Below are 8539 nucleotides of genomic sequence, written 5' to 3'. Positions count from 1 at the left end.
CCCCCCCACCTCTCGCTTCCCTCCTCTCCCCCCTCCCGTCTCGCCACCCCTCATCCCTCTCCCCCCTCCCCCCCTCGTCCCTCACCCTTGGACCCTTGTCCCTTGGACAGAGCAATCCAAACAAAAAACTGCAGAAAAATAAATTACAGGGGTGCCTAGGTAGTTCAGTAAGTATCCAACTCTTGCTTTTGGCTCAATTATGATCTCACAGTTCATGGGCTTGAGCTCCACATCAGTCTCTGTGCTGACAGTGTGAAGCCCACCTGGGATTCTCTGTCTCTCAAAAATAAACTTAACATTTTTTAAATAATTAGTTACAAAAGAAAAAATTACAAAAGAAAACAAGAAAGAACAGAGAAGAACTACATAATCAGAAAACAAAATGGAAGTATATACATATCAATTATTTTAAATGCAAATGGTCTAAATACTCCAATAACAAGACAAGGTGGCAGATGGATAAAAAAATAAGACCAATCTATATGCTTCCTGCCAGATACTTATTTCAGACTTAAGTATACATACAAACTGAAAGTGAAGTGATGAAAAATTTTTATGCAACTTCCAAGACAAAAAACAGCTGGCTTAGCAAAACTTATATCAGTCAAAATGGAATTTAAAACAAAGACTATAAAAACAAACAGAAGGACATTATATAATGATCAATTGAACAATAAGGTATAATTGTAAATATCTATGCACCAACACTGGAGCACCTAAATACTTAAAAAAAAAATTACCAGGCATAAAGGGAGAAATGGATGGTAATGTAATAATAGGGGACTTAAACACCTCACTTGTATCAGTGGATAGATCATCCAGGCAGAAAATCAATAAAGAAACAGTTTTTAGGTAACACATTACCCAGATATACATAATGTATGTAGAGCGTTCCAAACAATGGAGTATACAATATTTTCAGGCATATATCGAAAATTCTCCAAAATAGTTCACATATTAGGCCACAAAATAAGTCTAAATAAATTTAAAAAGACAGAAATCTTATGCATCTTTTCTGACAATGGTATGAAACTAGAAATCTCTCTCTCTCTCTCTCTCTCTCTCTCTCACACACACACACACACACACACACACACACACACACACACACACACACACACACCTGGAAAACATAAACTTCAAACATATAGAAGGTAAACATGCTACTCAACAATGAATGAGTCAACCAAGGAATGAAAATGAAAAGACAATGGTCTAAAATGTTTGGGACACAGCACAAGCTGTTCTGAGAGATAAATTTATAGCAATGCAGGCTATATCAAGAAATAAGATGGGGGGAGGAGCCAAGATGGCGAGAGGAAAAGAGCTCTCTAAACTTCATCCACCCCATCTATTGAACTGAGAAGGACATTACTCTCATCTGCCAGAGTGGAAAGAGAAAATCCAGACTCCAGAAAGAATACAACCTCAAAGATGCCTGAGTGAGTGAGTGCGAACTGGGGAGATTGGAAAATCGGCCAGCCCAAGAAGGACAGGGGAGGTGGAAGCCCCAGCCCAATAAAGGGAAAGGGCGCAGAGCCCCTGAGAGACAAAGGGAAGAGAAAGAGAAACTGAACATGCTCATACTACTATCTCTAGAGAAGAGATAAAGAACATCTAGCCCCGCATGGAGAGAAAAACTCTCACGCCATATATAACTGCTGGGTAGCCCAAATCCCGAACCTGATTGGCACAAGGGAAAAAACTACCTCCACCCCAGTGCATCCGAGCAGGGTTCAGCGGCCCCAACGGTGACCCTGGGGCACGCACTTCAGCCTCGGCAGGAGTGGGAGAACATACCTTATTTCCACAGTGCATGTTGAATCCAGCATTGGCTGTGTGAAACCCGAATCCGGGGTGCCAACATGGAAAAAATAGCCCCCACCTGAACGTGATCCCGGCAGGGAGTTGGTGGTGGTGGAGGCGGGAGGCACAGGCTTTAGCTGCAGGAGCGCACAGCACATTTCCAGCAGCAGTTAATTTCCGGCAGCGCCCAGCGCCTTGGGCAGTGGCAGCGTGAATCCAGGCCAGCCAGGAGAAACTGATCCCTCCCCCTACTCTATCACAATACCAGCTGGGGGGCTGGGAGTTGACTCCGGTGTCTGTGAGGGTGTGCACTTTGCCTCCTGCAGCGCACCTCACCTCTAGCAGCAGTAGCACAAATCCCTGCTGGCACCTAGAGAAACTGCTCCCTCCCCCTACGAGATCACCGCTAGAAAACCAGCCGCCAAAGCAAGTACATCTCATCTGTGGTAGCATAAGTGCATGTACTAGGATTTTGAAAGGAGACGGGCCTGGAAAATACAGCTTGTCTCAGCTGCAGCAGCAGGAGATCGGACTATTGGAGTGGCCTGCAGAGCTTAGTTCCAGCAGAGCTTGGGGCGTTGCCATTCTCCGCAGCCACTAAGGGGGGGGCTTCTGAGAGCAGCCCTCAAGATCTACTACACCAAACCACTCCTATCCATGAGGGGGAGCTGCTTTTTTTTTTTTTTTTTTTTTGGTACTTATATTATTATTACCTTTTTTATTTTAGAAAAAAATTTTTAAAGTTTTACTCCTTATTTTCCTTTCTCCTTTCTTTTTTCTCTTTCTTGCAATCCAGATATATTCTCCCATATCTCATCCTTATCTCCCCTCTTACTTTTAGACTTTCCATTGTCCTTTTTTGTCTCTACCCCCCTTGATTTATTTTTCTTCTTTTTTTCTCCTTCCTCTCCATTTTCTTTCCTTCCATTCCCCCTTTTAATTTGTTTGTTTGATTTGCTTGTGTGTTTGTGTGCTTCTGTTCCCTCTGTGTTTGTCTGTCTGTTTTCCTTCTCAGGGCTACCCCAAGAAACAAGCCAAAGTGCACATGATGGCAAGTCCCAAATATCGCTGAGTAGGGAAATAAAATAATCAAAGTCACAACAAGAGAAACTGAGAGACACCATTAAAAGAATATTTCCAGAAATGACAGGCCCTGGACAGTCAATAAGCGTCCTTTAACAGAGCAATACTAAGAGGTGCACAGAGCACCATGAGCTTTTTAAAACTGACAAGAGACAGAAAACTAGCCAAAATGACAAAACGAAGGAACTCTCCCCTGAAGAATCTCCAGGAAGAAGTCACAGCCACAAAACTGCTAAAAACAGATCTAAACAACATAACGGAACAAAAATTTAAAAACTTGTCATAAAATTAATCGCTGGGGTTGAAAAACCATTAGACAAGCAACTAAGACATGACTAGGGATTTTGAAAATAGGTGTGACAAGTTAAAAAAGGCTGTGAATGAGGTCAATAATAAAGGCACCCACCTCAAGGATTGAAGGAGCAGAGAGAAGAAAAGGTGAATTAGAAGAGATAGATATAGCAAAAGAGAAAGCAGAAAAAGAAAAAAAGAGAGAGAGAAATTGATCCAGGAGCAGGAAAGGAGAATTCGAGACCTAAATGATAAAATCAAACAGAACAACATCCATATCATAGGAATTCCTGAAGAGGAAGACAGAAAAGTCCTGAAGGGATACTAGACCAAATTATAACTGAGAATTTCCCAAATCTGGGAAAAGAAATAGACATTCAAATTCAAGAGGCACAAAGAACCCCATTAATATGTAATTGGAATCGAACTTTGGCATGACATATTATAGTGAAACTGGCAAAATATAAAGATAAAGAGAATTCTGAAAGCAGCTAGGGAGAAAAGGGCCTTCACATACAAAGGAAAACATGTAATAGTGGTTACAGACCTATCTAATGAAACTTGGCAGGCCAGGAAATAATAGCAGGAAATCTTCAATGTGATGAACAGAAAAAACATGCAGCCAAGAATCCTTTTTCAGCAAGCCTGTCATTCAAAATAGAAGGAGAGATAAAGGTATTCCTGAACAAACAAAAATTGAGCGAATCCATGACCACCAAACCAGCCCTACAAGAAATCCTAAGAGGAACTCCATGAGGGAAATGTTGCAAAGAATACAAGCTGCCAGAGACACCACTATAAACATGAATTCTATGGAGAATACAATGACTCTAGCCCCACATTTTTCAATAATAACACTGAATGTAAATGGACTGAATGCTCCAGCCAAACGACACAGGGTAGCAGAATGGATCAAAAAAACAAAATCCATCTATTTGCTGTATACAAGAGACTCATTTTAGACCTGAAGACACCTTCAGGTTGAAAGTAAAGGGATGGAGAAATATCTACCATGCAACTGGAAGCCAGAAGAAATCCAGAGTAGCCATACTAATATCAGACAAACTGGACTTTAAAGGAAAGGCAGTAACAAGAGATGAAGAAGGACATTATATAATAATTATAGGGTCTCTCCATCAGGAAGAGCTAAAAACTATAAACATCCAAGTGCTAAATTCAGGAGCACCCAAATACATAAAACAATTAATCACAAATGGAAACAATCTTATGATAAAAATGTGCTAATGACAGGAGACTTTAATAGTCCACTGACAGCAATGGATTGATCAACCAGACAGAAAAATCACTAAAGAAACAATGGACCGGAATGACACATTGGAACAGATGGAACTGGTAGATATATTTAGAACTCTGCATCCTGAAGTTAGGAAATTCACCATCTTCAAGTGCTCCTGGCACATTCTCCAAGATAGATCACATACTGGGGCATAAAGCAGCCCTCCATAAGTATAAATGAATAGAGATCATACCATGCACACTTTCAGATCACAATGCTATGAAACTTGAAATGAACCCCAGGAAAAAGTCTGGAAAATCTCCAAAAATGTGGAGGTTAAAAACCACCCTACTAAAGAATGATTGGGCTAATCAGGCAATTAGAGAAGAAATAAAAAAAATATATGGAAACAAATGAAAACAAAAATACAACAATCTAAAATCTCTGGGACACAGCAAAGGCAGTCCTGAGGAGAAAAGTAGATTGCAATCCAGGCCTATTTCAACAAACTAGAAAAAGTGCAAATTCAAAGTCTAACAGAGCAACTACTAGAACTGGAAGGAGAGCAGCAAGAGCACCCCAAACCCAGCAGAAGAAAAGAAATAATAAAAATCAGGGCAGAAATAAATAATAGACAATCCAAAAAGACAGTCAAGAAGATCAATGAAACCAAGAGTTGTTTCTTTGAAAAAATAAACAAAATTGATAAACCTTTAGCCAGCCTCCTTAGAAAGAAAAAAGAGGACCAAGATAGACAAAATCATGAATGAAAAAGGATTACAAACAATCCCTTAGAAATACAAGCAATCAGAGATTACTATGAAAAACTATATGCCAACAAACTGGACAACACAGAAGAAATGGACAAATTCCTAAATGCACATGCACTGCCAAAATTCAAACGGGAAGAGATAGAAAGCATGAATAGACCGATAACCAGTGAAGAAATCAAATCTGTTATCAAAAATCTCCCAATGAATAAGAGCCCAGGCCAGATGGCTTCCCAGAGGAATTTTACCAGACATTTAAAGCAGAGCTCATACCCATTCTTCTCAAACTATCCCAAAAAATACAAATAGAAGGAAAACTTCCAAACTCATTCTAGGAAGCCAGCATCACCTTGATACCCAAACCAGACAGGGACCCAGCCAAAAAAGAGACCTACAGACCAATATCCTTAATGAATACAGATGCTAAAATGCTCAACAAGATACTGGCAAATCGAATTCAACAGCATATTAAAAAAATTATCCATCATGGTCAAGTGGGATTCATTCTTGGGTTATAGGGCTGGTTCAATATTCACAAATTAATCAATGTGATACATCACCTTAACAAAAGAAAAGATAAAAACCATATGATCCTGTCGATATATGCAGAAAAAGCATTTGACAAAATACAGCACCCTTTCTTAATAAAAACCCTTGAGAAAGTTGGAATAGAAGGCACTTACCTAAACATTATAAAAGCAGTTTATAAAAAGCCCACAGCTAATATCATCCTCAATGGGGAAAAACTGAGAGCTTTCCCCCTGAGATGAGGAACACAACAGGGGTGTCCACTCTCACCACTGTCAGTTAACACAGTGCTGGAAGCCCTAGCATCAGTAATCAGACAACAAAAGGAAACAAAAGGCATCAGAATCTGCAAAGAAGAAGTCAAATGTTTACTTTTTGCAGATGACATGATACTCTACATGGAAAACCCAATCGACTCCACCAGAAGCCTTCTAGAACTGATCAATGAATTCAGTAAATTTGCAGGGCACAAAATCAGTGTACAGAAATCGGTTGCATTCCTATACACCAATAATGAAGGAGCAGAAAGAAAAATCAAGAAACTGATCCCATTCACAATTGCATATTCTTTGTGTGCAATCTTTCATTTATGCATGTGAGAGAGTTTTCTTTTCTTTTTTTTTAATATTTTTACATTGTAGTACTTGTTTTGCTTGTTGGGGGTGTTTGCTTATTTAATACATTGCGTCAAGGACCGAAATTACATGATGGTTTCCCCCCCCCCCCGGAAGTGTGTCTTGGGTTTTTCCCTTATTATTTTCATTACTTCTTTTTTCGTCTTCCTTTTTTGGTGGTGGGGGTGGTTATGTTTAAATGAAGTTGCTTTTACAACACCAAAGACTTAATCATCCATTTCCTATATAAAAGGTAGCTACTTTTTTGGATGGACCTCATGTATATTGTAGTATAGAGGTGGAATTTAAGGAAAGGTATTGAGCAGGCTGTGTTTTAGCTTATGGTCAAGTAATAAATTGTATCATGTATCTTGAATGTATCATAGATAAGTTGCTATATAAAGATTGCCACTTCAGATAGCTGTGAAATTAGGTGATTAACTAGTTGTACATAACCTTCTAATTTCTGTATAAGTCTAATTACATGAAATAGAAGTTGGGGTTTTGATTTTTTACTTTGCTTTTCTGTTTGGAGTGTAATTGTAACTACTGTATTGTAAATGATAGAAAATAATTGCATATGTTAAAAAATAAATAAAAAATAAAAAATGAAAAAAAAGAAAATTATAAATGATAAAATAAAACAGAATACAGCCACATAATAGAGACTATCAAGAAAGTAAGTTCTTTCCACCATCTTGGAACCTATGGAGGTCTGCTGGGAACAGGAAATGTGTCTCCAGGGCTGTGGTCCAAAGCCATTTTTCCTGGCATTAGTGGGGTCTCCTGAACCAGAGGGAGCACAGAGCTCTTCTTAAAATTGAAGGGAGCACACAGTTCTTCTTAAAATTGAAGGTGTTTGTGCTCGAGATGAAACTGAATTCTATCGAGGCAAGAGATGTGCTATGTGTACAAAGTAATGAACAACACAGTGATTTCTGGTGGCAAACAATAAAACCAGAGCAATCTGGGGAAAAGTAACTCGTGCTCATGGAAACCATGGCATGGTTTGGGCCAAATTCTGAAACGTTTCTGCTAAAGCCATTGGCCACAGAATCCGTGTGATGCTGTACCCCTCAAGGATTTGAACTAACTGAAAAGTAAATAAATAAAAGTATAGATTTGTTCTCTTGTAAAAAAAAAAAAGCAAGAAGTCATTCCTTCAAAAGATTAATAAACCACTACAAAAACTAATCAAGTGAAAAAGAAAAGGCACAAAAACCAAGAGCAGGAGTAGACTGCACAATATAATGCAGATTTTAGAAAGAATAAGACTACACCTATTGATCTAAGGGATGTACAAGATAGGCTATTGCTTAAGCAAAGAAAGCTAGAGAACCAATGCATAGCTTGGTGACATTTATTTAAGTAATCCCTACACCCAATGTGGGCCTCGAACTCAAGACCCCTGAGATCAAGAGTCCAGTGCTCTACTGATGAAGCCAGTCAGGTACCCCTAGCTTGGTACCACTTAAAAACTTGAACAAGGACAAATCAAATCTAATGTATAATGTTGATATGAACAAGGAAAAAGGTATGAAAAGATAAATAAGCTTTGTTGAAATTATAGATAGGTCTGAAGAAATTGAGGCAGGGCATATTTATTTATATGTCCTTTCATTGTTTACTAGTTGTGAAAATATATTACTGCTATAATTTTGGGAGAGGAACATAATAAAAGATATATTAAAAAAAAATCAATTGCATGAAACACCATAAAATACCTAGGTGTAAACCTAACCAAGGATGTAAAAGACCTGTATGATGAAAACTATAGAAAACGTATGGAAGAGATTGAAGAATACACCAAGAAATGGAAAAACATTCCATGCTCATGGATCAAAAGAGTAAACGTTATGAAAATGTCATTACTACCCAAAGCAATCTACACATTCAATGCCATCTCCGTCAAAATTGCACCAACATTCTTCTCAAAGCTAGAACAAACTATCCTCAAATTCGTATGGAACCACAAAAGACCCTGAATAGCCAAAGTCATATTGAAGAAGACGACTAAAACGGGAGGCATCACAATCCCAGACTTTAGCCTCTACTACAAAGCTGTCACCATCAAGACAGTATAGTATTGGCACAAAAACAGACATATCAACCAATGGAATAGAATAGAGAACCCAGAGCTGGGCCCACAAATGTACGGTCAATTAATTTTTGACAAAGCAGTAAAGAGTATCCGATGGAAAAAAGACTGC

At 38.7% G+C, this 8539-nt stretch overlaps 1 long non-coding RNA gene across 1 annotated transcript in view; it reads right to left on the bottom strand.

The window, feature by feature from the left end:
* The window catches only part of LOC115293643, a 40445-nt gene extending 38463 nt beyond the window's left edge, over positions 1–1982 (bottom strand). Inside the window, exon 1 of the long non-coding RNA XR_003909548.1 lies at positions 1801–1982. This is a non-coding gene — a long non-coding RNA (uncharacterized LOC115293643). The remainder of the gene's footprint in view (positions 1–1800) is intronic.
* Between the last annotated feature and the right edge of the window lie 6557 nt (positions 1983–8539).

The sequence above is a fragment of the Suricata suricatta genome, chromosome 6, assembly GCF_006229205.1.
Source record: "Suricata suricatta isolate VVHF042 chromosome 6, meerkat_22Aug2017_6uvM2_HiC, whole genome shotgun sequence".
NCBI lineage: Eukaryota > Metazoa > Chordata > Mammalia > Carnivora > Herpestidae > Suricata > Suricata suricatta.
Note: the sequence above shows the minus strand (reverse complement) of the source record. Positions and strands in the feature narration are given on the sequence as shown.